Below are 19,366 nucleotides of genomic sequence, written 5' to 3'. Positions count from 1 at the left end.
AAACCAATTAGATTAAAATGTTATCCAAAGGGGCGCCTGGGTGGCGCAGTCGGTTGAGCGTCCGACTTCAGCCAGGTCACGATCTCGCGGTCCGTGAGTTCGAGCCCCGCGTCGGGCTCTGGGCTGATGGCTCAGAGCCTGGAGCCTGTTTCCGATTCTGTGTCTCCCTCTCTCTCTGCCCCTCCCCCGTTCATGCTCTGTCTCTCTCTGTCCCAAAAATAAATAAACGTTGAAAAAAAAAAAATGTTATCCCAAAAGTATAATGAGATTATAGTTTTTGCTACTTTCTAATTTTTTTCTCAAAATGACTGGGTTTCTTTTGTCTTTACATTTGCATTGTTAATATTTCGAGTATGCAGAAATGCATAGAAACAACATGATGAACACACATATACCCATTACTTAGCCTTATTAAACTGCAACCCTATTTACCTGAGTTTCCTTTCTCTCTAGGAATTAAAACATCATAAACAGAGTTGATACACCATCTCTCCGTAGAGGTACCATTATCTTTAAAAAAAAAATTTGTTTTAATGTTTATTATTTTTGAGAGAGAGACAGCACATAAGCGGGGGAGGGAAGAGAGAGAGAGGGAGACACAGAATCCGAAGCAGGCTTCAGGCTCCAGACTGTCAGCCCAGAGCCCAGTGCGGGGCTTGAACTCACGAACCGTGAGATCACGAACTGAGCCAAAGCTGGGCGCTTAAGGAACTGAGCCAGCCAGGCGCCCCATATATCTTGTTCTTCCATTCTATGTGGCTTCTGTTTCTCAGGTCACCTCATGGTCCAAGATGGCTGCTCTTGCTCAAGCCTTCACTTTTACATTCCAGCCAGTAGGAAAGAGTAAGAGGTTAAGAATAAGGGACCCGGCAGTTGTCTTTTTTTTTTTAATGTTTATTTTTGAGAGAGAGAGAGAGAGAGAGAGAGAGAGACAGAGCATGAGCGGGGGAGGGGTAGAGAGAGAGAGGGAGACACAGGATCTGAAGCAAGCTCCAGGCTCTGAGCTGTCAGCACAGAGCCCGATGTGGGGCTCGAACTCACAAGGGGCGAGATCATGACCTGAGCCGAAGTCAGACGCTTAACTCACCGAGCCACCCAGGCGCCCCACAGCAGTGGTCTTTTAAGGAAAATGCTCAGTAGCTTCCGTATGACATTTGCTTTTATGTCCCTGGTCAGAACTTAGTCACAGTAGCTATTATTCAGGGTGGCCATGTATCCAACTGAAAATTAGGAGTTCTCTTACTGTGGATGTACGGGAAAATGATGTTGGGGGATAACAGTCTTGGCCACAAGGGTCAAACCTCAAGTCAGTAGGTCACAAGTTACCTGCACACCACCCTGGGTTTTAGCTCTCTTGTCCTCTCTGGCACCCGATTTTCTTGTACTCTCAACTGTGCCTTTCAGCCATTTATCCGATAAATATTTCGTTAAGCACCTACTATGGGCCAGAAACTGTTTTCAGAGCTGGGGTTACAGCAGGGACCACGACAAAGGCCCTGCCCTCACGATGCTTACATCATAGTTGAGGGAGACAGACCATAAAGGAACCAGAAAAGGCAACACGGAAATGTCGGAGGGTGTGGATGGGTATGGAGACAAATAAAGCAGGTTGCGAGGCAAATGGATCGGGCTGAGAGTAGAGTGAGCAGTTATTTCGGGAAGGCCTCTGCGGTGAGGTGACATTTGAAGAGAACCCTGCATGGAATGAGGGAGAAACCTATGGCGATGTTTCGGGCAAGAGCATTCCGGGCAGAGATAAGAGCAGGTGCAAATGCCCTGGGGTGGAAGTGGACATGGCGTGTTCAAGGGCCAGCAAGGTGGCCTGTGTGACTGAAGCAGGCTGGGAAGGTCGGAGAGGGATAGCAGCGGTGTGCCAGAGGTCTGCCAGGGCTTTGTAGACTTTTGTTTTTACTGGAGCGAGTAGCGAGGCCATGGGAGGGTTTAAATGGAGGCAAGACGGGATCTGCCTTATGTTTTAAAAGGATCACTTCAGCTATTGAGTTGAGTTGGTAAATGGTGGATGCAGAAGACCACGGTGGTTGGCCAGGCAGGGGATGCAAGTTATTTGACCTAAGACGGTAGTAAAGGAGGGGGCGAGAAAGGGTAAGATTATATTTTGAAGGTACACCAAAAACTTTGCTGAGGGGTTACAAGCAAGGTGTAAGAGAAAGAGAGAGGCAGTAGAGGCGACTGCTAGGTTTCTGGCCTGAGCCACTGGTGGAGGGGCGATGCCATTTCCTGAGATGGGAAACTGGGCAAAGAGCAGGTTTGGGAGATGGAAATCGAGTCCCGTTTCAACCAGGTTATATTTGATTTATGGGCATCGGATGTTTGAGTTTAGAGAAATCTGGGTTGAAGATACGATTTGGGAGCCATCAGCACATACATGGCCATGAGATTGGATGAGATCACCAGGAAAGGCAGCAGGGAGGTTGATAGATTTGGCAACAGGAGGACAAGGACATTCTCTTCTGATTCTTCCTGGTGTTTTTTTTTTTTTTTTTTCCAGTGAAATCAGAAGAATGATTATTTGCCAGCGGGGTGGTGAGATGGTGAAGAGGAAACTGGAGGTTTGGGGAGACGGGAGACAGTATATCTATTCACGATGTTTTATATATAAATATATATATATATATTTTAAATTAATTACTTAATTTCTAAAGTAGGCTCCATGCCCAATGTGGGGCTCGAACTCATAGCCCTGAGATCAAGAGTCTCATGTTCCACTGACCGAGCCAGCCAGGTGCCCCGACACCCCTGTGATGTTATATTTTACAAAACATTTCTTTTTGTTTTAAATGTTTATTTGTTTTGAGAGAGGAAAAGAGAGAGAGAGAGAGAGACAGGGAAAGAGAGAGAGCAGGGTAGGGGCAGAGAGAGAGGAAGAGAGAGAGAGAGAATCTCAAGCAGGCTCCACACCATCAGCACAGAGCCCAATGTGAGGCTCGAACCTACGAACTGTGAGCTCATGACCCAAACCAAAATCGAGAGCCGGACGCTCAACCGACCGAGCCACCCAGGCACCCTTATTTTATAAAACATTTCTAAGCGTTTGTCATGGGGAGGGGTTTGATTATCCAATGAGCAGTTGGTTGTCATAGCTCACTTTTATGAGGAAAAGTGGTCCTTTTTTTTTTTTATTTTTAGAGAGGGAGAGAGAGAGAATCCCAAGTAGGCCAGGAGCCTGATGTGGGGATCGATCCCACGAACCATGAGATCATGAGCTGAGCAGAAATCAAGAGTCAGACGCCTAACCAACTGAGCCACCCAGGTGTCCTAAAAAAAGATCCTTTGAAATGAAAAGGCGTGTAGCTACTTAAATCATCCTATCCAGCATAAGCCAAGAGATGCTTTATTAAGAAACTGACCTTATTAGACAACAGAAAAAAAGGAAACAATCGAAAACCTGAAAATGTTTCTTACATTCCAACAAATGAATAAAAGAAAAGAGAAATAATAAAACAAAATAAAGGCTTTTTCCTTCTTTACATAGAAGGAGTGATGTCAAAGGTTGATTTCTGTTTCTTGCTCCCACCAAGACTCGGTGACTGTCATCATGCAGGCAGGGTGAACCCCCACGTTGTTTGGCCTCTGGTCACGTGTCCAGAGAAGGCTGCTTCTGTCCAATGCCGCACTGTATAGGATAGACAGGACGGAGGACTAGAACTTGAGAGGCAGATGTTTCCGGGGTCCTTTGCAGATTAGCTGAGTCCTAGGCACATGCAGATAGTGGGGTTCCAAGCGAAAGTAGGCCCAAATGTCCCATCTGGAGACCACCGGAAAAAAGAGGCCAGACCCAGTCCAGCCAGTCCCTGAGGTTAGGCAGAGTCGGCGTGCGCTCAAGTCGTCTTTCCCGTTCTTTTTGTAGTCCTTTCCACTGGGACTGGATTACAGGACACCATGTACTCTCTTCTCCCAGGCCACTGCAGAAAATGGTGGCATACCTTAACACATTGGATCTCCGGTGCCAGATGAAGGAAGAAGCAAACTCGTCTGTAGCTTATGCTGCATACTGTGAAGAACCTAAAAATATGAGAAGCACAGGTATTTTCATGTACCATAGCTGTAGAGGATCTTTCTTGCAGTCTTCCATTCTGCCTAACTGTCAGAAAGCAATGTGGGCAAGTACCTGAACTAAAATGATGTAAACATGGATGTTTGCCAACCATTTGCAGTTTCCCCTCTCCAAATTGCCCGTTCCTGTCCTTTACCCATTTTCCTATGGGGGAATTCATTTTATTGATTCGTAAGAGCTCTTTTCATATTAAGGTTACTTATCCTTAATCTGTCATATGTGCTACAAATATTTTACTCATTTTTTCCTTTGACTTTACTTATGTTTTTTTTAATTTATTCATTTTGAGAAAGAGAGAGAAAGAGAATGAGAATGGGAGGGGCAGAGAGAGAGGAAGAGAGTGAGAATTCCAAGCAAGCTCCGCACTGTCAGCACAGAGCCCGATGTGGAGCTCAAACCCACGAACCGTGAGATCATGACCTGAGCCAAAATCAAGAGTCACATGCTCAACTGACTGAGCCACCCAGGCACCCCTACTTATGTTTTTAATTTAGCTTTTATGTGATCAAATTTATTAGTTGCTTTTCCTTTTTGACTTCTGGATTCTGTGTCTTCCTTAGCAAGACCTTCCCAACCTCAAGATTGTACACATGGTAATACATGTTCAATTCTATTTCTTAAGGGTCTTGTTTTTTACATAATAAGACTCTGATAAACTTGAAATTTATTTTTTTGTGTAAATAGTGAGGTAGGGATCCCTTAAATATTGTGCAAATACTTAGCCAGTTATTCCAACACATCGGTTGAATAATCCCGACACGATTTATTGATTTATTTCTTGAAATGCAATCTTTGTCATATAGATTCGTACATACACACGGATCTTTTCTGTGACATCCTTCTGCCTATTTTTATATTGGCAAATGCCCAGTTCCTAAAACGTCTGTGAAGACTTACTTTTTTAAGAGCATTTTTTTAAGGTTCGCAGCAAAATTGAGGGGAAAGGTACAGAGATTTCCTACATACCCTGTGTCCCCACATATGCGTAGCCTCCCGCATTATCAACAGCTTCCATCAGAGTGGTATATTTGTTACAACTGGCGAGCCTACACGGACACATCATAATCACCCCAAGTCCATAGCTCACCTTAGGGTTCACTCTTGGTGTTGTACATCTTGTGGATTTGCACAAATCTGTAATGACGTGTGTGCATCATTATGATATCATAGAGTATTTTCACTCCCCTAAACATCCTCTGTGGTTCATCTGTTCATCCCTCCCCATCCCCAACCCCTGGCAACCACTGATCTTTTTATTGCGGCCACAGCTTTGCCTTTTCCAGAATGCCATAGTTAGAATCAGACCGTATGCAGCCTTTTCAGATTGGTTTCTTTCACTTAGTAGGATGCATTTAAGGTTCTTCCATGTCTTTCCATGGCTTGATGGCTCATTTCTTTTTAGCGCTGAATCCTATCCCACTGTCAGGATGTATCGCGGTTTATCCATTCACCTAGTGAAGGACATTTTGGTTGCTTCCGAGTTGTGGTAATGACGAGTAATGCCGCCATAAATATTCACGTGCAGGTTTTTGTGTGGACATGAGTTTTCTTTTTTTTTTATTAAAAGAAAATTTTTTTGAATGTTTATTTATTTTTGAGACAGAGAGAGACAGAGCATGAGCGGGGGAGGCGCAGAGAGAGAGGGAGACCCAGAATCCGAAGCAGGCTCCCGGCTCTGAGCAGTTAGCACAGAGCCCGACGCGGGGCTCGAACTCACGAACCGAGAGATAATGACCTGAGCCGAAGTCGGACGCTTAGCCGACTGAGCCACCCAGGCGCCCCTGGACATAAGTTTTCAATTCCTTTGGGTACATACCAAGGGAGAGTGCCAGATCATGGTAAGAGCATGTGTCATTTCTAGAAACTGCCAAACTGTCTTTCGGCCGTTCTAACAGGTGCGTAGTGTTATGTCGTTGTTGTCGAAATTTGCATTTTCCTGTTGATGTATCACGTGGAATAGCTTTGTAAATGCTGCTTCTTTTTTTTTTTTTTTTTTTTGCAAATATTTTCTCCTAGTCAGTGGCTTTTCTCATTCTCTTGGCATGGTCTTTCAAAGAGCAGAAGTTTTGATTTTAATGAGGTCCAGCTTATTAATTCTTTCTTTCATGGATCTGTCCTTGGTGTATCTAAAAAGGCATCACTCTGCCCAAGGTCATCTAGGCTTTCTCCTATGTTATCTCCTAGGAGCTTTAAACTTTTTTTTTTTTTTTTTCAACGTTTATTTATTTTTGGGACAGAGAGAGACAGAGCATGAACGGGGGAGGGGCAGAGAGAGAGGGAGACACAGAATCGGAAACAGGCTCCAGGCTCTGAGCCATCAGCCCAGAGCCCGACGCGGGGCTCAAACTCAAGGACCGCAAGATCGTGACCTGGCTGAAGTTGGACGCTTAACCGACTGCGCCACCCAGGCGCCCCAAAACTTTTTTTTAATTGTTTTTAATTTTAATTTTATTTTTTAGAGAGGGAGAGGGAGGGAGAGAGAGAATGAGCAGGGCACGGGCAGAGAGAGGGAGAGAGAGAATCCCAAGCAGGCTCCACACTCAGCTTGGAGCCTGATGAGGGGCTTGATCCCACAACCCTGGGATCATGACCTGAGCTGAAATTAAGAGTCGGATGCTTAACTGACTGGCCACCCAGGCGCCCCTAAACTTTCTTGGTTTTATAGTTTTGCATTTTATGTTTAGATCTATGATCCATTTTGAGTTAATTCTTGTGAAGGGTATAAGGTAGGTGTCTAGATTCATGGGCTGGGGGTGGGGGTTGCATGCGGATGTCTGGTTATTCCTTAACCATTTATTGAGTAGACTATCTTTGCTCCATTGTATGACCTTTGTTCCTTTGTCAAGACTAATGGACTCTATTTATGAGGGTTTATTTCTTTTTAAAAAAAATTTTTAATTTTATTTTTGAGGGGGGCGGGACAGAGGATCTGAAGCAGGCTCCGTGATGATAGCAGTGAGCCCAACATGGGATTTGAACTCATGAACCACGAGATCATGACCTGAGCTGAAGCTGGACACTCAATTGACTGAGCCACCCAGGGGCCCCTATGAGGGTCTATTTCTAAGCTCCCTATTCTGTTCCATTGATCTGTCTCTTTTTCATCAATATCACACTGTCTTCCTATCACCTCACAGTAAGTCTGCAGGTTGGGTAATGTCGGTCCTCCCATTTTGTTCTTCTGCAAATGCCCACTTTTAACTAGCTATAGATTATTTAATTAGCTATATCATTTTAATATCTGATAGGGCAAGCCTTTCTTATTCCTCTTTTTTAGGGGATACTCTTTTAGCTATTTTTACATTTTTGTTCTTTCTGATCAACTCTAGAATTGTTTTGTCACATTAAGAAAATCCTTTTGGGGCGCCTGGGTGACTCAGTCGGTTAAGTGTCTGACTCTTGCTTTCAGCTCAGGTCATGATCTCACAGTTCATGGGTTCAAACCCTGCATCAGGCTCCATGCTGAGAGTGCAGAACCTGCTTGGGATTCTCTCTCTCTCTCACTCTCAAACATTTTTTAAAAAGAATAAAAAATCCTTTGGGGATGTTGATTGGGATGGCATTGAATGAATTTACAGATATTTAGGAAAGAAGTTGTATCTTTAGAATCATAACAAGGTATGTGTCTCTATTGATTCAGGACTTTATTTTTACATCCTTCAGAAGATAGTCCTCTCAGGGTGCCTGGGGGGCTCAGTCGGTTAAGCATCCGACTTCGGCTCAGGTCATGATCTCACAGTTCGTGGGTTCGAGCCCCGCGTCGGGCTCTGTGCCGACGGCTCTGAGTCTGGAGCCTGCTTCGGATTCTGTGTTTCATTCTCTCTGCCCCTTCCCCGCTTGTGCTCTCTTTCTTTCTCTCTCTCTCAAAATTAAATACACATTAAAAATTTAGGCGCGCCTGGGTGGCGCAGTTGGTTAAGCGTCCGACTTTAGCCAGGTCACGATCTCACGGTCCGTGAGTTCGAGCCCCGCGTCGGGCTCTGGGCTGATGGCTCAGAGCCTGGAGCCTGTTTCCGATTCTGTGTCTCCCTCTCTCTCTGCCCCTCCCCTGTTCATGCTCTGTCTCTCTCCGTCCCAAAAATAAATAAACGTTGAAAAAAATAAAAAAAAAATTAAAAAAAAAATAAAAAGAAAATCGTCCTCTGAACCTAGTGCTTTTCCTCCGGCGCTAATTTCTTGAGAGGTCTTGGGTTTTGTTTTTTTATGGGAATGAATGTGCTTCAAAGGTGGCACCCACAATAGAATTGGAACCGTTTGACCCAGTCAGCAAGTTGGAGGCTTGGCGGGGGAGAAGGACTTCACCGGAAAGTACAAGAAACAGCTCCAGAGATCGGGGAGCGGACCTTGAGCACGGCCAACCTGCAGACTAATCGCCGGGTGAGAAATGAAGGTCAGGCCCATGGCTACGGCTTGTGGTCTGCAAGCATGGGGGTGGGGGGAGGGGCAGATCGTTGCAAGTAAGGACAAGCGCAGTCACCAGGAGGAAAGTGATCTCCCAGTGGACTTCCTGGTGGGATGCCCAGCCAAAGGGGCCCTGAGGACAAACCATCTGGTGGAGTGGCCATCAAGGAGTCCAGCGAGGCAGGCGGTCCTTCTTAAGCGGCATGACTGACATTAGGGGCTGGGTAAACTTTTGCGTGAGGGTAGGGGCCGCCTGTGCATAGTAGGATGCTTAGCCACATCCTCGGTCTCTGCCCACTAGCTGGCCTGCTTCCCCTTGGGACAGCTAAACATGTCTCCAGACGCTGCCAAATGTCCCCTGGGGAGCAAACGTCACTCCCAACGAAGCACCAAGGTCTCGGAGCCTATGCGGCAAACTAATAACCGACGGGAGCGTGTGTGGTCAGCCGGCCGGGTGCTGGCGGTGGAGGTGCCCGTTGGCCTCCTAGAAAGGGGAAGCGCGACATACCCCACCCCCACTCGGCCACATCCTGGCGGCGGGGGAGGGATGCTCAGGTAGCCGACTTCTTAGCGGCGGCACAAGCAGAGCAGGGGCAGAGACCGATGCGCTCATGCCCATCTGATGGAAGAAATCGTTGCCGGGGAATCGCCTGGCAGGGAGGGAGGGAACCTGAGGGCAGAAAAGGTATCCATCTCTGAGAACAACTGCACGTTTGGGGTGGAGAAAGGGAAACCATAATACTTCCAGCTCGAGAGGTTTCGCGAAGACTTGGCCAATCCCGACTGCATGTCAGTCTCCCTGGGGGCGGGGCGGCAGCGGCAGACTTATCGAGAAATGCCTTTGCGTGAGCCGAGCCGGAGTTACGAGTCACGGTTACGGACGCTGGTTCATGCAGACAGCGCGCATTGGAGGCCTGGTGTGAGGAAAGCGCACGGCACACGGGTACGGGGGTGCTTTCGAAGAGACGAGAGAGCTAAGCGGAGGAGGACAGGGTCTAGGAGGGTATCAGGAGGCAGGGGCCAGCACCTTACAAAAGGAGGGTCGCCTGGCTGGCTCAGCGGGTAAAGCATGTGGCTCTTGGCTTCAGCGTGAGTTCGAGCCCCATGTTGGGCGTCAAGATTACTTTAAAAAAGTAAAAATCAGTGGGGGCGCCTGGGGGGCTCAGTTGGTTAAGCGTCCACTTCGGCTGGGGTCAAGATCTCATGGCTCGTGAGTTCGAGCCCCACACCGGGCTCTGCGCTGATGGGGCTCGGGATTCTCTCTGTCTCCCTCTCTCTCTTCTGCCCCTTCTGCGCTCTCTCTCCTCTCTCTCTCTCTCTCTCTCTCTCTCAAAACAAATAAATTCAAAACAAAACAAAACTCAGTTGAAGGAGGCAGTGTGTTAGAGACTCTCTAGAGGGAATATCGAGGGAACAAGTCTCACCAGTTCAATTTCTTATCCAAAACCACTTTTGTGGGGGCGCCTGGGTGGCTCAGTGGGCTAAGCTTCCAACTCTTGATTTTGGCTCAGGTCATGATCCCAGGGTCGTGGGACTGAGCCCCGCATCGGGCTCCGTGTTGAGCATGGAGCCTGCTTAAGATTCTCTCTCTCTCTCTGCTCCCCCCCCCACACACACACATGTGTGCACTCTTTGTCTCTCAAAAAAAAAAAAAAAAAAAAAAGCCAAAAAACTTTTGTGTAGTTCTGACAGTGGAAGAAGGTTGGAGAAGGTGGCACTAAGCAGAGAGGCCATACAGTGGGTGCGGGCGGGGCGGGGAGGGGGAGGCAGGAGGGAGCACTCACCAATGCTCAGATGTGCATGGCACCCGTAAATAACTAGATTGTGTCCGAAAGGACAGACACAGGGGCAGGGCTGGTTAACGGCCAGTGTCCGTGTATATTTGTTGGTGCCTGTACGGCAAAGGGAATAATGTCCCCGTGCGTGGGCACAGATCTCCATCCTACAGCGAGATCTGGCGAGGCCAGAGGTGATCTGTGGAGTATCAAATGGTAAAAAGGGCCTGACCTTGACCCATCCACTGTCCCTGCCCCACGTGCACTAACAATGGAGAGAAGGGTCCAGAGACACGGAAGACGCGGTGGCTGGCAAGATCCTGTTACGCTTTGGGGTAGGTTATAGTCAGAACGAACACATATAACGTAGAGACGTGCCAGACATCATTCTCTACGCTTTACACACGTCACTGAGTTTTCATGTTAGGAGGTAGGTACAATCCATACATCCATTTTAGAGATGAGAAAATGAAGGCATGGGGGGGGTGGGGGTTAACCTAGCCAAGGTCCCACAGCTCGGTAAATGAGGGCCGGGATTCTCACTCAGCCAGCGGGCCTTCAGGGTCCGTGCGCTTAACCACCATGGGCTGTACAGAAGAAATGTCCAATCTCTCAAAATGAGAATCATCATTAGAGAACGACCAAAGCTCCTGGGTAGGCTCCAGGGACCTGTAACTAGCCCATCCCCACCAAAGAGTCTCATCTAGAAGCACGGCTGGGCACCTGGGCGGCTCATTCGGTTAAGCGTCCCGACTTCCGCTCAGGTCATGATCTTGCGGTTCGTGAATTTGAGCCCCGCACTGGGCTCTGCGCTGACAGCGTGGAGCCTGCTTGGGCTTCTCGCTCGCTCTTTCTCCCTCTCTGCCCCTCCCCTGCTCGTGCTCTCTCCCTCTCTCTCTCGAAAATAAAGAAACGAGCTTAAAAAAAGAAACTTCCGAAGACTCAATCCAGTTAGTGACAGAAAAAGACTGCCCTTGGATTATCCACTTATCACCTCCCATCTGCCTGCCTGCCTGCAGATTACTGCCTGGATCCCTCACACCCCGGCTCACAACGGGTTACCAAACACATACGGAATGAATGAATGACCTACAATTCCCAGACTGCAGCCCTGTTCGTATGATAACTTCTGTTGGTTTTCTATCAAAGGCACATGCAGTCAGCGTGTAGGATGCGTCCAGGGCCTTTAAGACTCAACCCTAAGAGATATCCTGAAGCAGTGATGATCATAAATTCCTACAGTACATAAAGAATGAGACTTGTAGATCAGATTTCAACCGAGGTTGGTTGAAAAAGTTCTCTCAGGGGGATGAAGCGAATTGAGCATGAGTTTTCTGAACAACAACAACAACCAAAAGGCTGATCCATTCAGTTGGAGTCTCAGGCCAGAGGATAAAAGAACCTGGGAAAAACAAGATGAGAAACGTTGCCTGATTTTTTATGTGCGCTCTTTGCACATTCCTTGCAGCAGTGATCGGTTTTAAGGGTCAGAGTTCATATGACAATTAGAATGAAGAAGTTAGTTTTTCAGCTTCCTGTTAAACTCTTTCTCAACACACACACATAATACTTCCTATTCATCCTTCAATGCCGTGTTCATGCCCTGTCTTCTCTGCAAAGCCTTTAAAAGAACAAAAACAAAAACAAAAACTTTAAGAACGCTACGTTCAACCCGGGGCTCGAACTCATGCCCCCAAGATCATGAGAGTCGTGATCATGAGCCAGCCAGGCGCTCACAAAGCCTTTTTTTGCTCTACATATAGAAAATCTCTGCCTATTCAAGCACTTGTCATCATCGCCACTGATTTGCTATTATCAGACTTCTTCATATCATCTTTTTATGCGACTAAGTCTTATCTCCCTCAACCATAATCTCTCTGAGGGCTGAGATATCTGTCCACATTGCCTTGCATGTAACGAAGGCTCCAGAAGTATCTGCTTGTCTAAACTGGCTTCATTTTCTGGAGACTGTTCACGCACTTATTCCGTGCCAGGAACTTTTTTGGTTCCAGGGAAACAGAGGTGAAAAATCAGACAAAGACTTCACCTCTATGGAGTTTACCTTTTCGGTAAAAAAGTGGAAGATCTAAACCTTCTTGTCGCTCTAGAAAGTTGCAGGAAGTCGTAGCTGGAGACCATAAGAAATAGTACAGAGCAGTTGAAAATACCGTGGATTGTGAGTCGTGATCTATGTTGGCCTCATCCCTAATTTGATATATATCTTGAGTACATTTCTTTTTTTTTTTTTCAACGTTTATTTTTATTTTTGGGACAGAGAGAGACAGAGCATGAACAGGGGAGGGGCAGAGAGAGAGGGAGACACAGAATCGGAAACAGGCTCCAGGCTCTGAGCCATCAGCCCAGAGCCCGACGCGGGGCTCGAACTCACGGACCGCGAGATCGTGACCTGGCTGAAGTCGGACGCTTAACCGACTGCGCCACCCAGGCGCCCCATTGAGTACATTTCTTTAAAAAAATTTGTTTTAAATGTTTATTCATTTTTGAGAGACAGAGAGCACGGGCGGGCGGCGGGGGTGGGTGGTGGGGTAAGATAGAGGGAGCCACAGAATCGGAAGCAGGCTCCAGGCTCTGAGCTGTCAGCTCAGAGCCTGACACGGGGCTTGAACTCACGAACTACCAGATCATGACCCAAGCTGAAGTCGGACGCTCAACCGACTGAGCCACCCAGGCGCCCCGAGTACATTTCTTAACCATTTGTCATCTATTTCCCTGTATGTCATATAGGGATCACATAGTTACTGGGAGAATTGGATCAAAAAAGATGCAAATACTGCCGGAGGGAACTTCCTCAATCGGACAAAAAGCATCTGTGAAAAACCCACAGCTAATACCACACTTACAAGTGAGACTGGCTGGCTTAGTCAGAAGAGCATGGAACTCTTTCTTGATCTAAGGGTCGTGAATTCGAGCCCCACATTCGGGGTAGAGAGGACTAAAAAACCCAGAAACTTAAAAAGAAAAGTTAGGGCTCTGTCGGTTAAGGGTCCGACTCTTAATTTCAGCTCGGGTCATGATCTCACAGTTTGTGGGATCGAGCCCCTTGTTGGGCTTCACGCTGGCAGCATGGAGTCTGCTTGGGATTCTCTCTCTCCCTCTCTGGAAATAAATAAGTAAACTTAAAAAAATAAAAGTTAAAGACTGAAAGCTTTCTCCTATAGTTACTGTGTGACCCAGACTAACGCCATCTTGGACAAATCTGCCCCGATGACCTGTGACATGAAGCCTTCTTGAGCAGTCCCTTTCCCCCACATTCTTTATTTAACCATACCCTTAAGTACACCCTTGGGGCATAATGTCCTTGATAGGGGTCCTCCTGGATGGTCCCCAAACATGTAGTCCCTAGCCTCTAGGGCTATAAAAGCAGGTCTCATGGGAAGGTGGGATTGCCCTAAGATCTCACCATAAGTCCTCTTAATAAACCATTTCCTGTCAGGCTGGATTTGTCAGCCTTTTTCTTCAGTCTTAATGGCTCCTACAGCCTTTGGAGGTTGTTTTGCATATACTACCCCCCCCTCCTCTCTTTCCCCCTCTTTCATGGAACAATCAGTAATTAGACAAGGATATCTGTTCTCCCTGATGCTATTTAATATTCTACTGGAAGTTCTAGCCAGGTTCTAAGTAAGAAAGTGAAATAAAAATAATGAAGATTGAAAAGAAAGAAGTAAAACTATATTTTCTTTTTTTTTTTTTTTTAATATTTATTCTTGAGAGGGTGAAAGAAAGAGCGTGAGCAGGGGAGGGAGGGAGGGAGGGAGGGAGAGAGAGAGAGAGAGAGAGGGAGAGAGACACAGAATCTGAAGCAGGCTCCAAGCTCTGAGCTGTCAGCACGGAGGCCAACGCAGGGCTTGAACTCACGAACCACAAGATCATGACCTGAGCCAAAGTTGGATGCTTAACCGACTGAGTCACCCAGGCGCCCCAAACTATCTCTATTTTCAGATGACATGATCTTATATAGAAAGCACTAAAGAATCCACCCAAAAAAAACCCTGTATTAAAGCTAGTGAATTCAGCAAGGTTTCAGAATACAAGGTCAATATAATGAATCAGTTGTATTTCTGTAAGCTAGCAATAAACAATCTGAAAATGAAATAAAAGCTTCACTTACAACAGCATTGAAAAGAATAAAATACTAAGGAATAAAATCAACAAAATATAAAACTTGTATACAGAAAACTCCAAAACATTATTGGAAGAAATTAAAGAAGACCTAACCAAATGGTAAAACATCCCGTGTTCAGGGCTGGGAAGGCTTATTATTGTGAAAACGGCAATAATCCCCAAATTGTTTTATAGATTCACAGCAGATCCTACTAAAATCCCAGTTCCCCCCACCCACTTTTTCTTGCAGAAATTGACAAGCTACTCTGATCTTAAAATTCACATGGAGATTCAAGGGCCCCAGGATATCCAAAAAATCTTGAAAAAGAACAAAATTGGGAGACTCACGCTTGCCAATTTAAAACCCTCCTACAAAGCTATAGTAATCCAGACTATGTGGTCCCGGAATAAGGATAGACGTATAGACCAACGGAACAGAGCTGAGACCCCAGGGAAAACCCATGCTTTTATAGCCAACTGATTTTCGATAAGGGTGCCAAGACAGTACAAGGGGGAAAAGAATAGTCTTTTCAACAAATGGGTGCAAGGACAACCAGATATCCACAAGCAGAAGACTGAATTTGGACCCCAACCTCTTATTATATACAAAAATGGAAATGGAACAAAGACCTAAAAGTGAGAGTTAAAACCGTAGAACTCAAAGAAAACACAGGTGTAGATCTATCTCTATGACCTTGGATTAGGCAAAGTCTTCTTAGATACGACATCACAGCACAAGCCACAAAAAAGAACACAGGTAAATTGGACTTCATCGAAATTAAAAAAACTTGTGCTTCAAAGGATGCCATCATGAAAGTGAGAAGGCGACCCAAAGGATAGGAGATATATGGAAATCATAGATCTGATAAGGGACCTGCATCTAGCACGTATAAAGAACCCTTACAACTCAATAATAAAAAGACAACCAATTTTTAAAAAATCGGTGACAATCTGAACAGACACATCTCCAAAGAAGACATAAAAATGGCCAATCACCACATGAAGGATGCTCAACCAGCCATCAGGGAAATGCAAATGAAAACCACAAGGAGAGGCCACTTCACACCCGCTGGGAAGGTGATAATCAAAGAGGCAGAGAAGGAAGAGTGTTGTAGAGAATATGGAGAAACGGGAATCCTTATACGCTGCTGCTGGGGATGTAAGGACCGCAGCTACTAGAGAAAATAGTCAGGTACGGGCGCCTGGCGGCTCAGTCAGTTGAGCATCTGACTCTTGATGTGGGCTCAGGTCATGATCCCAGGGTTGTGGGATCGAGCCCCACATTGGGCTCAGTGCTGCGCATGGAGCCTGCTTACGATTCTCTCTTTTTCTCTCTCTCTCTGAAATAAAAAAATAAAAAAAAAAAAATTAAAACAACAACAACAAAAGAGAAAAGCTGGGCAGTTCTTGGAAAGGTTAGTTGTAGAGTTACAATATGACCCAGTAATTCTACTCCTAGGTATATGTCCCAGCAAACTGAAAACCCGTCTACCCAAAAACTTGTACGTGAGTGTTTACGAAATTAGTAATAGCCAGAAAATGGAAATAGCTCAAATGTCCATCAAGTGAGGAGTAGATAAGATGCGGTGTATCCATACAAAGGAATGTCGTCCAGCCTGAAAAAGGAATGGAGTGCCGATCCGTGCTACAGCATGAAGGAACCTTGAAAACACATTAAACGAAAGAAGCCAGTCACGAAAGGCCATGTATTGTATGATTCCACTTACATGAAATGTCCAGAGTAGGCAAACCCAGAGATACGGAAAGTAGATTCGTGGTTGTCAGGGGCTGAGGGCTGACTGATTGGCATCGGGGAGAGGCTGCTGGTATACATGGGGTGTCTTCTTTGGGGGGGGGATAAAATGGTCCAAAATTAATTGTGGTTGATGGTTGCACAGCTCTGGATATGCTAAAAACCATTGGATTGTGCATTTTAAGGGAGTGGGTTGTGAGGCCTGTGAATTATAGCTCGACAAAGAGGAAACACATAAAAAAAAAAAGCACACTGGAGTAAGTTTTCCAATGCCACACATGGAGGCAAATCTCTCTGTGGGACTCAGTCACCACTTCAACCAGGAGCTAGATAAACACACATGCACTTAGAGAGCGACCATTACGTGGTTGAGGGCTAGGAAAAAAGCCTTTATTGTAACTGGAACCAGATAAACAAAGCACTCTTGCTGGCCAACTCTCAGGAGAGGGGAAGAGCCTTTGACACAAACCCACTCCCCATCCCCAACCAACTTTTATTCTATTCCTGGCCCTTGCTGTTTTGATAGCTCAAGTGGTATACTTTCAGCACAAGACCGAGACTGAAGGCAGCCCACCATTTTGTGGATCAGAACCCCAAAAGACGTAGCGGATTATTAATATTTTGCAGAGCTTGGAAATTCCTATTACTCCAATACGCCGCTCAGATTCTTCACCTCCGATAAAGCTAGCATTTATACACGAGAAGCCTGGGTTGTTACACTGACCTATTTAGTTTGTTGATTAACCAGTGACTCATCTCTAGTTCCACGATACGGAGGTCAAGGTTCCAAGGCTATTGCTACCACAGCTGCTTTCTATTTCAGTTTTAAGAAGATGTTTACAAGATGTATATAGGCAGGCAAATCACATAAACATGGTCACAATAACAATCCCGTCCACAGAGACGATGCCACTGGCGACAGCTGGTTCCCAGGAGAGTTTGCATGGACTTAGGTTCTCTCCGGGTTGTCACCGCAGCGATAAACAAACACTATCAGGGATGACTTATTCCGGTTTTACAATGTGTTCAAAGACCTACCAAAACAGTTGCTTCCAGGGGGAACTGGATTCAAGCTTGACTGGAAAACAACCAGTATAGCAGAAATGTATTCTTTTGACATGAGTTAGTTTGTAGAGGCCGGGTCACTTCATGAAATCATTCAACTATATAAACAGTAATACCTAACACAGATCGTGATTCCAAACACACTTTCCTGGCTTCCTCTAGCCCAGCCCACCTGGTTCTCTACAGCTTGCTGCCCTTTGTCCGCAAGCTGGGAGAAATAAACCCTCGTGACACTGTGTCACGACCTGGGGGGACTCACTGGCCACAGGACACAAAATTATCCTTCAGGTTTCCCTTTTTTCCCCTGAGCCATCAATAGCCCAGGGCCAGTATTTCCACATAAGGTCTCTTGTACTTGGTATTTCTTCTCCACTCTTGGTCTTATCTAGGGGGTAAGGGCCTCATAATTAGATTGCTGCAATAGCTGTCTAATTGGTTTCCACATTTCTATCTCCCTCTGCCTCAGACACATCTGACAGCAATGTAAAGTTTTAAATATCTAAACGTAAGAGTGAATCAAGCGATCTGTCTAAAAACCTTTGACTGGCTCCCCCATGTTTCCTGAGTAAAGTCCAAACACCGTCAGCCTGACATTCAAGGCCTTCCACCATCTAGGTCTGTGTTTTCATTCTAGGTTTATATCCTCTACTACTCCCTTGAACAAAACTCGTCTCCTCGACACCCCCTGAACTCCTGCTATTTCGTTTTGCACTTCTGTGCACGATGTTCCTTCTGCCTGGAGTGCCCTCTCATCCTTAAGAGCCCATCCAGGGCTTCCTTTTGTCCACAAAGCCATCCCTGAACACCATAATCCATAGCGATCTCTCATTCCTTGAATGTGATGAAAGGTAAGGACAGTGTGGCTCTGTTGGCAAATGCTCAGGTAGGACTTTTCTGGTCTCAGGTTGTCACTTCTTGTATTATGTAATCTTGTGTGTATCTTGCCTCCGCAACTACACTGCAAGCTCCTTGAGCGCACGGACCAGTTATGTTACTTTAAAAAATTACCCATGGTACAGAACACTGTGGTGGGGGCCGTGATATGGGGCCAGCTGTCGACTAAAGACCACTGAAATGTCCCCAAGATGCCTCATTCTAGGTGACGGCTCCTTACACACACATACCAAATCTAATCACTTTAAACGTGAAACTAACTCTACGGGTTACTCCAAGATATGAAGGAATTACAAACTGCCTCTGGAACACTTCTGAATCCCCTATGAAAATACAAAGTTAACCTTCAATAAATAATTTCATGCTCCCCTCAAAGCTTCAAAATGACATGTAAAGAAAAATGGCCAGCCAGGAGCATAATCCCTAAGATTTACTTGATCACAGAGCATTTAAAAAAGCCAAGGCTCCATGCAATTCATTTCTATTTCAGTGTCTTTTTTTTTTTCCTCTGCAAAATAGGCTAAACTAGATAAGGAAAATATGTCTAGAACCTGAAGTTTACATGAAAGCCGGTCAAAATGACGTGGGTGATTCCAGCAAAAGAAGTTCATTACATCTTGGTTTCTCTTGAATGATTTAGGCAGTCTGAGAGGTCTTCGTGGTTACAAATGTAATCCCTAGCTAGCAGTCGCTAAGTCTGCGGTGGGTATGTATCCTGACCCCCACCCGCCAAAATGCTGCAACCATCAAGTTCTATCAAAATACGTGTCAATCTTGCAAACTGGAAAAAAAGAGCCATTACAAAATGCCTACCTGCCTCTGCTGCTTTGAAAGCTCTGAAGTTGCATAGGGTGCACTCACTGTGAATTCACAGGAATATTTTATCTAGCTTTGTGGATGGCCCCCGATGACGAAACCCTGGCAACAGATGCCGCCTTCCTAGGGAAACCTATGTCATATATGAACCCTCGTCCTGCAAGTCGGAGAGAGCCCGCCTTGATTACCTACCCAGCTTCGCTGGATCAAAACTTGAAGGAACGGTTAAGTGTTGGTATTTCTAGGTACAGCCTTTCCTTGTGCAAGTCTCCGCTTTAAGTAACAATTTTGTCTCCTGGAGCCTCGCCTTGACTGCCAGCAGGCAGGATTTCAAGTGCCCTCCCCACTTTGAAATATCCATGTTTTCTGGAAATCTGATCACTTTTGTGCTCTCCAAGGACTAGCATGATCATGCCGTGGGCTCCTCGTCAAGAAAAATGCTAAGTTCAAAGTATTGTTTCCTTC

Source organism: Leopardus geoffroyi, chromosome X (genome assembly GCF_018350155.1).
Source record: "Leopardus geoffroyi isolate Oge1 chromosome X, O.geoffroyi_Oge1_pat1.0, whole genome shotgun sequence".
NCBI classification, from domain to species: Eukaryota; Metazoa; Chordata; class Mammalia; order Carnivora; family Felidae; genus Leopardus; species Leopardus geoffroyi.
This window is presented reverse-complemented; position numbering follows the sequence as displayed.